Genomic DNA, 15357 nt, shown 5'->3' on the forward strand with positions numbered 1-15357 from the left:
CCTTTTGTACAACTTCTTCCAGCAACAAAAACTCCAACAGGTTGACACTACCATCATGCCTGTTCCAGACATATTTCCAAGAGAAATGATGATTTTCTTGAAAACCTACTTGCATAAAAGTTGCAAGATGGTGGAGGGATTCCCACATCCTCCTTCCTCCATCTGGCTTGAAAGTAGATTTGATAAAATATGCAACAAAGCACATGATTTATAAGGTAGAGTCAAATGGATGATTTGGGAATTGATCTCTTGTTGATAGTAAACTTCATATCCACTCTGTGTGACCTTTCTAAAACAAAATGTGGAGCTGAGGCATGAATCTGCCACAACAAGTGTAAAGCAAACATACTCACTCCCCTTCACATGCCCCCCCTTCCACACACACCTAGGCACACACAGAGATCAGCATAGCAGATCATGAGCACCTTGGAAAAGACGGAAATGCTCAATGCCTCTCTTGATGGGCAAAAGAGCTGGTGCAGTAATTCAAATGCCTGGTACAGAAATTCTGTTTCATATTTAGCTCCTATTTAAAACACAGCTTTTCATTTCATTCTATTTACAGAATATTTTCATGTCATTTGCTTCTTTAAAATTACTTAGTTCTCACCTGTTGTATGTCTAGGAATATTTTCTTCCAAAAATAGAAAAAAATAGATGATATCTTTTCAGCAGAAAACATTGGTTGATACAATTTTAAACCATCATGATATGGAAGAATTGTTCTGTCCCTCTCGAAGGTGGAAGAAGCATTTGGATCACAGATCATCTACAATGAAATACTTGACATGTTTAAGATGCTTTCAATCAATTTTGATCGTCAATTGCTTCTTCGTTGTAAACAGTAATTTTTCAGTGAAGGGAAAGTGTGTGTGGTATATCTACACGATGTGGTCAAACCCAGTTCCTACTAATGGCCAGGCTGAACTCCAGTAAATAATGTCCCGAATGATATTTTGCCGCCTTCTTTGGCACTTTGTGAAATCTTACCATGATGAAGTGCTGAAACACAGAGATTTTCTCTTAGAGAGTGTCTCATGTTGTAACCCGTCCCATGGATTTTATGCTGTAATTCTTATCTCTTTTAAAATTTGCTATCTTCTGTACAGTTTTCATGAACCTTTCTGTTACAGTAGTGAAAATCACAGATAAATGTCATTTTGTACAACTTTGAATTTAGCCCAAGAGCTGAGAGAAAACTTGCTCCTATACTTCAATCTCAGTTTCTTCTATAGTCCAACTTTGTTTCTCTACCATCAAGCTTCTCCTTTGTTGCTGCTCCAAGCCCCGTCCAAGCTGACCTTGAATACTTTCAGGGATGGGACACCCACAACTTCTCTGGGCAACCTGTTCCAGTGTTCCAGCACTCCCACAGTAAAAAAGGCCTTCCTTTCATCTAATATGTGTAGGAAATCATAAATCTAGGCATAGAGACTTGGAGTGCAAATTTGAAATTCTTTTGATTTGAAGCACATTTTATATGAATACTGACTTACAGATGACTAAAAGATGTTGATGGGCATTTGAGCTGACAAGTTGTGAAAAAGTGCACGGAAATTAAAATTGAAACCAGTAAAATTAAAAACTTCTTGCCATTTTCTTTTTCCTCTCCTATTCAAAATTGCATATGTCAGATATCAGTGCTTCATGCAAACCTCTCAGATGCTCTCAGAGAAAAAGCTTTTCTTTCAGACTAAGTTGCGGTTGACGTAGAACACTAGCAGGAGTGAAAGTTTTTCTGGGCATCGGGGCAGCACCTTCTCCTTGGATTTGTGTGCAGAAAGCATTTTATCCAAACTGCAAAATAGACCCAACTCTGTTCTATTCATCATTCTTACTGCATCAGGCCTGAAGACGCTGTGAAAAGTAGCCTGTGGACCTTGAAGATAGCGCATGTGAAACAGATGAGAGGTGATGGAGAAGTTGAGAGAAGAAAGAGCATATGGCCCAGTACGGACGCCAGAAAGTATTTCTTCATGTGATCATGGCAGATTGCAGGAGCCACTTGCTACTATCAAACCAGCCCGACTTGGCACTGGTGCCACCTTGGGTCTGGGAACCATCCTGCGTATCGTGGATTTTCAGGAGCCAGCCGGCCACTCCCAGCCACAGGCCCTTAAACACAGACCTCGGCCCTCTTACCTGGCCAAAAAAACTCACCTGCCCCGCTTCTGCATGGCAGATTGCAGGAGCCACTTGGTAATATCAAACCAGCCCGACTTGGCACTGGTGCCACCTTGGGTCTGGGAACCATCCTGCGTATCATGGATTTTCAGGAGCCAGCAAGACACTCTTGGCCACAGGCCCCCAAACACAAACCTCGGCCCTTTTCCCTGGCAAAGAAAAGTCACCTGCCCTGCTTCTGCATGGCAGATTGCCGGAGAATTTGGTACTATCAAACCAGCCCGACTTGGCAATGTTGCTACCTTGGGTCTGAGAAACATCCTGCGTATTGTGGATTTTCAGGAGCCAGCCGGCCTCTCCCAGCCACAGGCCCCCAAACACAATCCACGGCCCTTTTCCCTGGCAAACAACACTCACCTGCCCCGCTTCTCGATGGCAGATTGCAGGAGTCCCTGGGTAATTTCAATCCAGCCTGACTTGGCAGCGTTTCCACCTTGCGTCTGGGAATCATCCTGCATATCAAAGAATTTCAGGAGCCAGCCGGCACTCTCAGTCACAGGCCCCCAAACACAAACCATGGCCCTTTTCCCTTGCAAACAAAACTCACCTGCCCCGCTTCTGGATGGCAGATTGCAGCAGCCACTTAGTCCTATCAAAGCAGCCCGAATTGGCACTGTGTTGAAAGCGAAGGGAAGCCAACCCACCTTGTCGTTTATCAGCATTGACTCCAATTTATTGATTAAATCAGCCACTTTATATAACAGTGTTAATTAACTTCATGCATATTGCAAAATCCAAGCTCACTATAGGTTAACAGAGAAAACTCTAACCCCTCCTTTTGTTTTACCATACCCATGATTGTTTCTTGCAAACAGGACCAGCGTTCCCACTGTGATATGAAAGTCAAGTATTGGAGAGTGCTTTTGTTACTCTTTAGAAGGTTAGAATATGCTGAAAAGATGCTAGCTGGGGACTTGCAATTAATGAATTATTTGCTGTAAGTAGGTCAAATGACATGAGCTTTCAAAAAGGAAAAGTAGTCTTATTCCACCTGCCAATTCTAAAGTAGATTAATAAGCCTTAAGCAGAAGATGGATGTGAAGAGGGATATGACATGAAAGGTTAAGCAACACTGCTGACAGCAAAAGGCTTACCTGCTGCAGATACGGGAGACAAAATACTATTTGGACACAAACATTGCTATTCAGACGACAGTAAAATTCTGAGTGACAGCAAAATTTACTCAGTCATCATGACAGTAAAATTTGCTCCCATCAAAATGTGCTCATCAATTCTTAGTGTAAGCTAAGCACCTTAAGCAAAGGGTAGTTCAAGCCTAACTGGTATTTGATGGCAAAAAAGGCAACTTGGCCTGCCTTTCTCACTTCTACTCCATTCAAAAGCTTACTTTGTCTCAGATTCCTTTGGTGGGATACCAACGCAAGCCGCCAAACTGCACGAAAATGATGATTTAAAGAAAGATAGATGAGAAAAATGGAATAATGGTTCATGTTCTTTTCCTTCCAACTGCTTTGTTTGCCCTTTGAATTTTTTGAAGTCCTTTCTGGTGTCACCATGGTTGCACTGCAGCAAGTGTTGGGCTGTAAGCTGTCCATATTGCCAGCTTCTGGACTGCCTTCAGAAAACTTCCCACTGGTTTTGTCTAGAAATCACAAGCAGTAGAGATGACAAAGACTGCAGAAACCTTCTCATCTCCTTCTAGAGCAAGACCATGTCTTTCACCCACTCTTAACTAGACAACTTTCATCAGTCACGAGGGAGTCTCATGTTCAAGAGCTAAGCAGTGACAGCTGTAAATGACAAAAAGCAGACTGAAATTCTCTTGGGACTCCAGCAGAGAGCAATGAAGGAGGTTGAATTCACCTTCTTGGGAAGTTCTAAAATGCACGTTCACTTGAGCACAGGAGCTAAGCCATCGTAACCTTTGTTGAGTATGTCTGCGTAGACAGACATATTTAGACCATGTTATTTAAGCCACGTTATCATCTCTAGCTGCTAAGCTGCACTTCTTGCAAAGTATCTGCAACGTATTTTACAGGGTGGGCTTTGATGTGTAATCCCTGAGTAATATTGCAAAGAGAAGTACTTGGGCTGTGGGGTGGGGGGGGGAGCCGCAACTCTTAGGTTTTTCAAATCATGGTTCCATTTGAAAGTCAAAAAAGATGTCAAACCTTTCTTTCCTAGACCTATTACCAGCACAAACTGTACCAGAATTTATGACCTGTAACTGTACCGTGGACGCTCTTTCTCTGGACTATTCCTTAAGAAACAAAGTCCTCACTAGAAAGAAAACAAAATTAGCCAAGTATTGGCCTGGATTAGTTCCAAGGCTCTGTACTAAAGGCCAAACACGTGTAATAATAGTAACCAGTGGACTAAAAGTTAAATCAATAGAGCATGACTCAGTTCAAAGACATCTTGTGTCCTAATGTTCTCACAGAAGACTGTAAAAACCTGTCTATTTTTGTGGGTTTCTTTTATCCATTTAGCTGTACCTTCTACTTCTCTCCACTGTCTGAGAACATTGATGATAAGGTTGGATGACCTCATGTCAACTTGTAGAAGTAAAGAAAGAGAAGCCAGGAAAGAAAGGCAAATTTGTTAATTGCAGGTGGAAAGAGGGAGGCCAACAAAAGAAAACAAAAGAACAGTACTAATGAAATGCTCCCCTGTCTTCTGTGAAAAGTAAAGGCACAGACAAGAAAGAACAAGTGCAAAATTCTCACTAGAGAAACGCACTTGATCTGACTCAAGTATTTTGCGGTACATTTCTTGCTGTTTTCTCATGCCAAACATATTAACCATTGAAGGTGTCCCTTTCCTCTCTCTGGAATACAGCTAGGAAGATGGCTGTGTCATTGCTGACAAGCTGCTATTCTCAGAGGTGCCCACCTGAAAGTCCTAGATCAATTGATTTGCTCTGTCACTTTGATATGGCATGACTTACAGTTTCAGCACCTGAACTTGCCAGCCCTACAATTCTTTGCCCCTTGAATGCTTAGATAGGCTCCTTGGCAACTGGCATTTGTAAGGACTTGAAACTATGCAGAATTTGCACCGTGAGATGATGCCAAATGAGTCACAGCAGTAGATTAACTGGGGCATGCAAGGCAGAGAGAGGGAAATGAGAGCACAAGAAGAGAGTACACAAGAAGAGAGTACAATCTCCTTTTTTCTGAAACACTGAAGAGATCAAAGTGAACACAAATCCTCCTAGGGGTAGTTCTTGCAAAAGACTAAGAGTTCTTTTTGTGTTCACAGGCCTGGAATATTTAGCTTTGGATGACGGCAAAATGCAGATGACAAAACGAGGCCTTGAAGTCACATCCAGTATGAAGCAGTAGGAAAGAGGAAAGCGGCTGAGAGCGTCAACCCTGCTAAGTAGTCTCAGTATTCTTCTATACATGAGCAGAAATTTGAAATGAGTCTCTGAAAATGACAAAGGAGGCAGAAGAAAAGGGAGCGATGACTCCTCTGGCATAGTGCTTCCTAACAGGGATCTTCAAAATGTCAAGGTTGTATCATCCTTTCAACTGAAGGAAGGTATGAAAACAACAGGAAGGAAATGGCATCCAATACTCTGGGCAGTGTACTTCTAGACAGAAAGGCCACTGATGGAAAACCAACTAAACTGGCACCAATGCAGCAGCATTGTACTAAAGCCAGAAACGTCCAGCGCTTCGTTCTCTGCCATTCCATTCAGATGCACACAGCAGCTCTGCAACATTCCTACTGATCGTCTCCTTGGCAAAGTGGCAGTGAGGGTCCGTGGTGATGCAGAGTCCCCAGGCAGATGCAAAGGAGAGCTGCTTTCTTGCAAAAACCAGGCTTTTGAAACACTCAGGCCTTTCTCATTTCCATAGCTTTAAGCCATAACAAACACAATTCAACCAACCACCATGCACCACGCTGTGAACACACGACGCTTCTAGAGCTTGTTGATCTACCTCGAAGTCAGCTGCCTCACCTTGCCACAGTCCTTTTCTACTTAGCCAAAGTAATGGGCCTCAGCCCAAGGCCTTCCTTTTGTAAGCTTCTAGCTCTATGCAGCAGCAAACCACTACTTTCTTCTGTGCCAAGACTTTAGGTAGACTATTTGCATCTGCCCTCCTTCCAGTGAAACCTAATGGCGAGAGAAAAGCCTCTCAGAGATGTTCAGTCATTCCATTTTCTAGACAGGCCAAATCCAAAGAGAAGCAAGCTATGGCATTGTGTACTTGCTCTTACAAAACACCTGCTGCCCTCTGACAATCAACTAGCAGAAAACCAGCCAAACTGAGACTTGAGGAAAACAACCCTTGGAAGGGAATAATGATGTGATCAATCAAGACAACACTTTTCCAGGCTACCGAGATACTGGAAATGTCAGCAAAGGCTTGAGAGCAAAGGCTGAACTAATGGGAAAAGGGTAAAAGAATCCCAAGAAAAACATGACCAAAGGTTAAAACAATTCCAAGAAGAACATAGGCAACTAACCTGTTGAAGCCTTCAGAAAAACAGTGGCCGCTGATTTACATAGGCCATTCAAGTTAATTGACCCGTGCACCTTCCACTCCTTTTTCGGCACCATATGGAGTGAATTGAGACCATGGAATCACAATTCCTTGGATTCTGTTCTTAACTTCAGGAGAGAAGTACAGCAGCTGAAGTACCTGTTAGTGATGTGATACCCAGGAACACCGAGTTGACACATTTCTTTCTTGGCCAATCACAACAAGCAAGGCTAAGAGGATAAGGCTGGCTTATTTCCATGACACTTTTCTTGTTTTACAGCCTGCTCTGATTCCGGTGAAACTTTTTCATTAGCTTCTCTCTAAAAGGAGAAAGTCCAGTTCAATGTCCCGCCCTACTGCTGCAAGTATACCATTTGGTTTGTGGAGCCGAAAAAATTGAATTGGAAGGTACGGAGACCCCGGAGCTAAGAGCCGCTCGGGGCGTCTTTCGGCAGAAGCCGCGCTAAGAGAGCACTGTGAGCGGTACAATCGTCTTTGCGCGAAGAAGCCGCTTCTTCGGCTCAGGGAGCCGGAGAGAGCGGCAGCATCGGAAAGGTGAAGAAGGAAGCTGTACAACACTGGGATTGTGTGCGCAGCTTGCCAACTGATAGAAAACAGTACGTTAACATTCTCCTGACTTTTCCAAACACATGAATATTTGATTGGAAGCTGTTTTGGACAGCTTTTCTTTTCTTTATGCCAAACACTTGGCAGACCTCCGTGCAACGTCCAGAACACGATGGGAGATGTTTTCTGTGCTGGCGCAGGTTTTCCTTGCCAGACAGAGTGGAAAAGCTTTCTGCTAGGATGTAGACCACAAAAGACGCTAAAGACGAAGGTACGATGCTCTCCGGAGCTAAGCGCCGCTCCCGGGCTTCTTTCGGCAGAAGCCGCGCTAAGAGAGCACTGTGAGCGGTACAATCGTCTTTGCGCGAAGAAGCCGCTTCTTCGGCTCCGGGAGCCGGAGAGAGCGGCAGCATCGGAAAGGTGAAGAAGGAAGCTGTACAACACTGGGATTGTGTGCGCAGCTTGCCAACTGATAGAAAACAGTACGTTACCATTCTCCTGACTTTTTTAATCACATGAATATTCGATTGGAAGCTGTTTTGGACAGCTTTTCTTTTCTGTATGCCAAACACTTGGCAGACCTCCGTGCAACGTCCAGAACACGATGGGAGATGTTTTCTGTGCTGGCGCATGTTTTCCTTGCCAGACAGAGTGGAAAAGCTTTCTGCTAGGATGTAGACCACAAAAGACGCTAAAGACGAAGGTACGATGCTCTCCGGGGCTAAGCGCCGCTCCCGGGCTTCTTTCGGCAGAAGCCGCGCTAAGAGAGCACTGTGAGCGGTACAATCGTCTTTGCGCGAAGAAGCCTCTTCTTCGGCTCCGGGAGCCGGAGAGAGCGGCAGCATCGGAAAGGTGAAGAAGGAAGCTGTACAACACTGGGATTGTGTGCGCAGCTTGCCAACTGATAGAAAACAGTACCTTACACTTTCCTGACGTTTCCAATCACATGACCATGTAGTGGAAAAGCTTTTTGCTAAGATGTAGACGACCAGAGAGGCTAAAGACTGGATGAGAGCAAATGACACCCATCTCTAAAAAAGACAATTTGGAGGACTCGGAATAGTACAAACCAGGCAGCCTCCTTTTTATCCCCAGGAAGTTGATGAAGCAGCTCTTCCTGGAAAACCTTGCCAGGCACATGCAAGATGACAAAATCATGTAGTTAGCATGATTTTTCAGGGGAATTTCATGCTGGAACATCACTTTAAACTCCTCTGATGAATCAACTTGACTGGTAGATGAAGGGAATATTATCTGCCTGGGCTTCAGGGAGGTTTTTGACATATCTCTACATGGCAGCACGCATCCATATGGAAGCAATAGTGCAAAGGGGAGGGAACCAGTGTCTTTTCAGTGATGCTGAGTGAAAAAACAAGAGTCAGTGGGCACTCTCTGAAATACAGGAGATTGCCATTGACCATCAGCAAATGATTCTTTACTGTGAGGGTGACTGAACCACGGCACAGACTGCCCAGAAAGATTGTGGAGCCTGGATCTTTGAAGACATTCAAAGTACACCCAGATAGACTCCTGGGCAAGAGGCTCTAGGTATCCTGGTTTAGGCAGGGGGATTGGGCCTGGTTAGCCCCACCAAGCCCTTCCACTCTCATTCATTCTGTGCTAGTGAATTCTCTTCAAGATGCATTTCAAGCACTTGCATGACAAAGTTCTGTGAAGACAGAGATCCAAATGGACACGGCATCTAAGTTCCTTAAGCAGTGTTCAAGAAGAATGCAAAACTCTGGGACGAGTGTCTCTTCCCTAACTGAATCCCTTTCATGGGAAAATTCCCAGCTCTAGAAAGATCTTCTGATACGCATGCTTAAGACTGACACTGGCTGAGCAAATTTCTCCCTATGTGTATCCAAGACCAGTTAGGATCTTCACCCAAAGTGCTGTCAACATAGTCACAGAATGTCTATTGTTAAGAAGTGACAACTTCCATCAGCATGGCAACATTCATCCATCAGCCAAATGGATGAATGGATGGGAATTATCTACTTGGGTTAAAAACAAAAAGAAAGAGTTGGTCTTTAGTTATCAATTTCATTGCAATATTATAAGGGAAGAAAAAGACCTAAGTCCTTGACTTTCTTAACTCGAGGAAAGATTTTAAAAATTCCTTGTAAAAATGTATGATCACAATCAGACTATTGAAACCATTTGAGTTGGGAAAAGAGTTCACAAATTGTCTAGAGAGTGGCAAAGAAGCCAAGAAAAATAGGAAAGAAACAAAAAGAGAGCAGAAGCGTCAGCTTCATTGTACAAGCTCGTTCTAGAAGTGGTCTGCTGGGAAAAGGAAGCCCCAGTTGAATTTCCAATGTATTCCTGCGCTTGATTCAGTAACCGGTCAATGTAAAAACCAATCCTTTTGTACAACTTCTTCCAGCAACAAAAACTCCAACAGGTTGACACTACCATCATGCCTGTTCCAGACATATTTCCAAGAGAAATGATGATTTTCTTGAAAACCTACTTGCATAAAAGTTGCAAGATGGTGGAGGGATTCCCACATCCTCCTTCCTCCATCTGGCTTGAAAGTAGATTTGATAAAATATGCAACAAAGCACATGATTTATAAGGTAGAGTCAAATGGATGATTTGGGAATTGATCTCTTGTTGATAGTAAACTTCATATCCACTCTGTGTGACCTTTCTAAAACAAAATGTGGAGCTGAGGCATGAATCTGCCACAACAATTGTAAAGCAAACATACACACTCCCCTTCACATGCCCCCCCTTCCACACACACCTAGGCACACACAGAGATCAGCATAGCAGATCATGAGCACCTTGGAAAAGACGGAAATTCTCAATGCCTCTCTTGATGGGCAAAAGAGCTGGTGCAGTAATTCAAATGCCTGGTACAGAAATTCTGTTTCATATTTAGCTCCTATTTAAAACACAGCTTTTCATTTCATTCTATTTACAGAATATTTTCATGTCATTTGCTTCTTTAAAATTACTTAGTTCTCACCTGTTGTATGTCTAGGAATATTTTCTTCCAAAAATAGAAAAAAATAGATGATATCTTTTCAGCAGAAAACATTGGTTGATACAATTTTAAACCATCATGATATGGAAGAATTGTTCTGTCCCTCTCGAAGGTGGAAGAAGCATTTGGATCACAGATCATCTACAATGAAATACTTGACATGTTTAAGATGCTTTCAATCAATTTTGATCGTCAATTGCTTCTTCGTTGTAAACAGTAATTTTTCAGTGAAGGGAAAGTGTGTGTGGTATATCTACACGATGTGGTCAAACCCAGTTCCTACTAATGGCCAGGCTGAACTCCAGTAAATAATGTCCCGAATGATATTTTGCCGCCTTCTTTGGCACTTTGTGAAATCTTACCATGATGAAGTGCTGAAACACAGAGATTTTCTCTTAGAGAGTGTCTCATGTTGTAACCCGTCCCATGGATTTTATGCTGTAATTCTTATCTCTTTTAAAATTTGCTATCTTCTGTACAGTTTTCATGAACCTTTCTGTTACAGTAGTGAAAATCACAGATAAATGTCATTTTGTACAACTTTGAATTTAGCCCAAGAGCTGAGAGAAAACTTGCTCCTATACTTCAATCTCAGTTTCTTCTATAGTCCAACTTTGTTTCTCTACCATCAAGCTTCTCCTTTGTTGCTGCTCCAAGCCCCGTCCAAGCTGACCTTGAATACTTTCAGGGATGGGACACCCACAACTTCTCTGGGCAACCTGTTCCAGTGTTCCAGCACTCCCACAGTAAAAAAGGCCTTCCTTTCATCTAATATGTGTAGGAAATCATAAATCTAGGCATAGAGACTTGGAGTGCAAATTTGAAATTCTTTTGATTTGAAGCACATTTTATATGAATACTGACTTACAGATGACTAAAAGATGTGGATGGGCATTTGAGCTGACAAGTTGTGAAAAAGTGCACGGAAATTAAAATTGAAACCAGTAAAATTAAAAACTTCTTGCCGTTTTCTTTTTCCTCTCCTATTCAAAATTGCATATGTCAGATATCAGTGCTTCATGCAAACCTCTCAGATGCTCTTAGAGAGAAAGCTTTTCTTTCAGACTAAGTTGCGGTTGACGTAGAACACTAGCAGGAGTGAAAGTTTTTCTGGGCATCGGGGCAGCACCTTCTCCTTGGATTTGTGTGCAGAAAGCATTTTATCCAAACTGCAAAATAGACCCAACTCTGTTCTATTCATCATTCTTACTGCATCAGGCCTGAAGACGCTGTGAAAGTAGCCTGTGGACCTTGAAGATAGCGCATGTGAAACAGATGAGAGGTGATGGAGAAGTTGAGAGAAGAAAGAGCATATGGCCCAGTACAGACGCCAGAAAGTATTTCTTCATGTGATCATGGCAGATTGCAGGAGCCACTTGCTACTATCAAACCAGCCCGACTTGGCACTGGTGCCACCTTGGGTCTGGGAACCATCCTGCGTATCGTGGATTTTCAGGAGCCAGCCGGCCACTCCCAGCCACAGGCCCTTAAACACAGACCTCGGCCCTCTTACCTGGCCAAAAAAACTCACCTGCCCCGCTTCTGCATGGCAGATTGCAGGAGCCACTTGGTAATATCAAACCAGCCCGACTTGGCACTGGTGCCACCTTGGGTCTGGGAACCATCCTGCGTATCATGGATTTTCAGGAGCCAGCAAGACACTCTTGGCCACAGGCCCCCAAACACAAACCTCGGCCCTTTTCCCTGGCAAAGAAAAGTCACCTGCCCTGCTTCTGCATGGCAGATTGCAGGAGCAACTTGGTACTATCAAACCAGCCCGACTTGGCAATGTTGCTACCTTGGGTCTGAGAAACATCCTGCGTATTGTGGATTTTCAGGAGCCAGCCGGCCTCTCCCAGCCACAGGCCCCCAAACACAATCCACGGCCCTTTTCCCTGGCAAACAACACTCACCTGCCCCGCTTCTCGATGGCAGATTGCAGGAGTCCCTGGGTAATTTCAATCCAGCCTGACTTGGCAGCGTTTCCACCTTGCGTCTGGGAATCATCCTGCATATCAAAGAATTTCAGGAGCCAGCCGGCACTCTCAGTCACAGGCCCCCAAACACAAACCATGGCCCTTTTCCCTTGCAAACAAAACTCACCTGCCCCGCTTCTGGATGGCAGATTGCAGCAGCCACTTAGTCCTATCAAAGCAGCCCGAATTGGCACTGTGTTGAAAGCGAAGGGAAGCCAACCCACCTTGTCGTTTATCAGCATTGACTCCAATTTATTGATTAAATCAGCCACTTTATATAACAGTGTTAATTAACTTCATGCATATTGCAAAATCCAAGCTCACTATAGGTTAACAGAGAAAACTCTAAGGCCTCCTTTTGTTTTACCATACCCATGATTGTTTCTTGCAAACAGGACCAGCGTTCCCACTGTGATATGAAAGTCAAGTATTGGAGAGTGCTTTTGTTACTCTTTAGAAGGTTAGAATATGCCGAAAAGATGCTAGCTGGGGACTTGCAATTAATGAATTATTTGCTGTAAGTAGGTCAAATGACATGAGCTTTCAAAAAGGAAAAGTAGTCTTATTCCACCTGCCAATTCTAAAGTAGATTAATAAGCCTTAAGCAGAAGATGGATGTGAAGAGGGATATGACATGAAAGGTTAAGCAACACTGCTGACAGCAAAAGGCTTACCTGCTGCAGATACGGGAGACAAAATACTATTTGGACACAAACATTGCTATTCAGACGACAGTAAAATTCTGAGTGACAGCAAAATTTACTCAGTCATCATGACAGTAAAATTTTCTCCCATCAAAATGTGCTCATCAATTCTTAGTGTAAGCTAAGCACCTTAAGCAAAGGGTAGTTCAAGCCTAACTGGTATTTGATGGCAAAAAAGGCAACTTGGCCTGCGTTTCTCACTTCTACTCCATTCAAAAGCTTACTATGTCTCAGATTCCTTTGGTGGGATACCAACGCAAGCCGCCAAACTGCACGAAAATGATGATTTAAAGAAAGATAGATGAGAAAAATGGAATAATGGTTCATGTTCTTTTCCTTCCAACTGCTTTGTTTGCCCTTTGAATTTTTTGAAGTCCTTTCTGGTGTCACCATGGTTGCACTGCAGCAAGTGTTGGGCTGTAAGCTGTCCATATTGCCAGCTTCTGGACTGCCTTCAGAAAACTTCCCACTGGTTTTGTCTAGAAATCACAAGCAGTAGAGACGACAAAGACTGCAGAAACCTTCTCATCTCCTTCTAGAGCAAGACCATGTCTTTCACCCACTCTTAACTAGACAACTTTCATCAGTCACGAGGGAGTCTCATGTTCAAGAGCTAAGCAGTGACAGCTGTAAATGACAAAAAGCAGACTGAAATTCTCTTGGGACTCCAGCAGAGAGCAATGAAGGAGGTTGAATTCACCTTCTTGGGAAGTTCTAAAATGCACGTTCACTTGAGCACAGGAGCTAAGCCATCGTAACCTTTGTTGAGTATGTCTGCGTAGACAGACATATTTAGACCATGTTATTTAAGCCACGTTATCATCTCTAGCTGCTAAGCTGCACTTCTTGCAAAGTATCTGCAACGTATTTTACAGGGTGGGCTTTGATGTGTAATCCCTGAGTAATATTGCAAAGAGAAGTACTTGGGCTGTGGGGTGGGGGGGGAGCCGCAACTCTTAGGTTTTTCAAATCATGGTTCCATTTGAAAGTCAAAAAAGATGTCAAACCTTTCTTTCCTAGACCTATTACCAGCACAAACTGTACCAGAATTTATGACCTGTAACTGTACCGTGGACGCTCTTTCTCTGGACTATTCCTTAAGAAACAAAGTCCTCACTAGGAATAAAACAAAATTAGCCAAATATTGGCCTGGATTAGTTCCAAGGCTCTGTACTAAAGGCCAAACACGTGTAATAATAGTAACCAGTGGACTAAAAGTTAAATCAATAGAGCATGACTCAGTTCAAAGACATCTTGTGTCCTAATGTTCTCACAGAAGACTGTAAAAACCTGTCTATTTTTGTGGGTTTCTTTTATCCATTTAGCTGTACCTTCTACTTCTCTCCACTGTCTGAGAACATTGATGATAAGGTTGGATGACCTCATGTCAACTTGTAGAAGTAAAGAAAGAGAAGCCAGGAAAGAAAGGCAAATTTGTTAATTGCAGGTGGAAAGAGGGAGGCCAACAAAAGAAAACAAAAGAACAGTACTAATGAAATGCTCCCCTGTCTTCTGTGAAAAGTAAAGGCACAGACAAGAAAGAACAAGTGCAAAATTCTCACTAGAGAAACGCACTTGATCTGACTCAAGTATTTTGCGGTACATTTCTTGCTGTTTTCTCATGCCAAACATATTAACCATTGAAGGTGTCCCTTTCCTCTCTCTGGAATACAGCTAGGAAGATGGCTGTGTCATTGCTGACAAGCTGCTATTCTCAGAGGTGCCCACCTGAAAGTCCTAGATCAATTGATTTGCTCTGTCACTTTGATATGGCATGACTTACAGTTTCAGCACCTGAACTTGCCAGCCCTACAATTCTTTGCCCCTTGAATGCTTAGATAGGCTCCTTGGCAACTGGCATTTGTAAGGACTTGAAACTATGCAGAATTTGCACCGTGAGATGATGCCAAATGAGTCACAGCAGTAGATTAACTGGGGCATGCAAGGCAGAGAGAGGGAAATGAGAGCACAAGAAGAGAGTACACAAGAAGAGAGTACAATCTCCTTTTTTCTGAAACACTGAAGAGATCAAAGTGAACACAAATCCTCCTAGGGGTAGTTCTTGCAAAAGACTAAGAGTTCTTTTTGTGTTCACAGGCCTGGAATATTTAGCTTTGGATGACGGCAAAATGCAGATGACAAAACGAGGCCTTGAAGTCACATCCAGTATGAAGCAGTAGGAAAGAGGAAAGCGGCTGAGAGCGTCAACCCTGCTAAGTAGTCTCAGTATTCTTCTTGACATGAGCAGAAATTTGAAATGAGTCTCTGAAAATGACAAAGGAGGCAGAAGAAAAGGGAGCGATGACTCCTCTGGCATAGTGCTTCCTAACAGGGATCTTCAAAATGTCAAGGTTGTATCATCCTTTCAACTGAAGGAAGGTATGAAAACAACAGGAAGGAAATGGCATCCAATACTCTGGGCAGTGTACTTCTAGACAGAAAGGCCACTGATGGAAAACCAACTAAACTGGCACCAA

The sequence above is a fragment of the Ammospiza nelsoni genome, chromosome 12 (assembly GCF_027579445.1).
Source record: "Ammospiza nelsoni isolate bAmmNel1 chromosome 12, bAmmNel1.pri, whole genome shotgun sequence".
Taxonomy (NCBI): Eukaryota; Metazoa; Chordata; class Aves; order Passeriformes; family Passerellidae; genus Ammospiza; species Ammospiza nelsoni.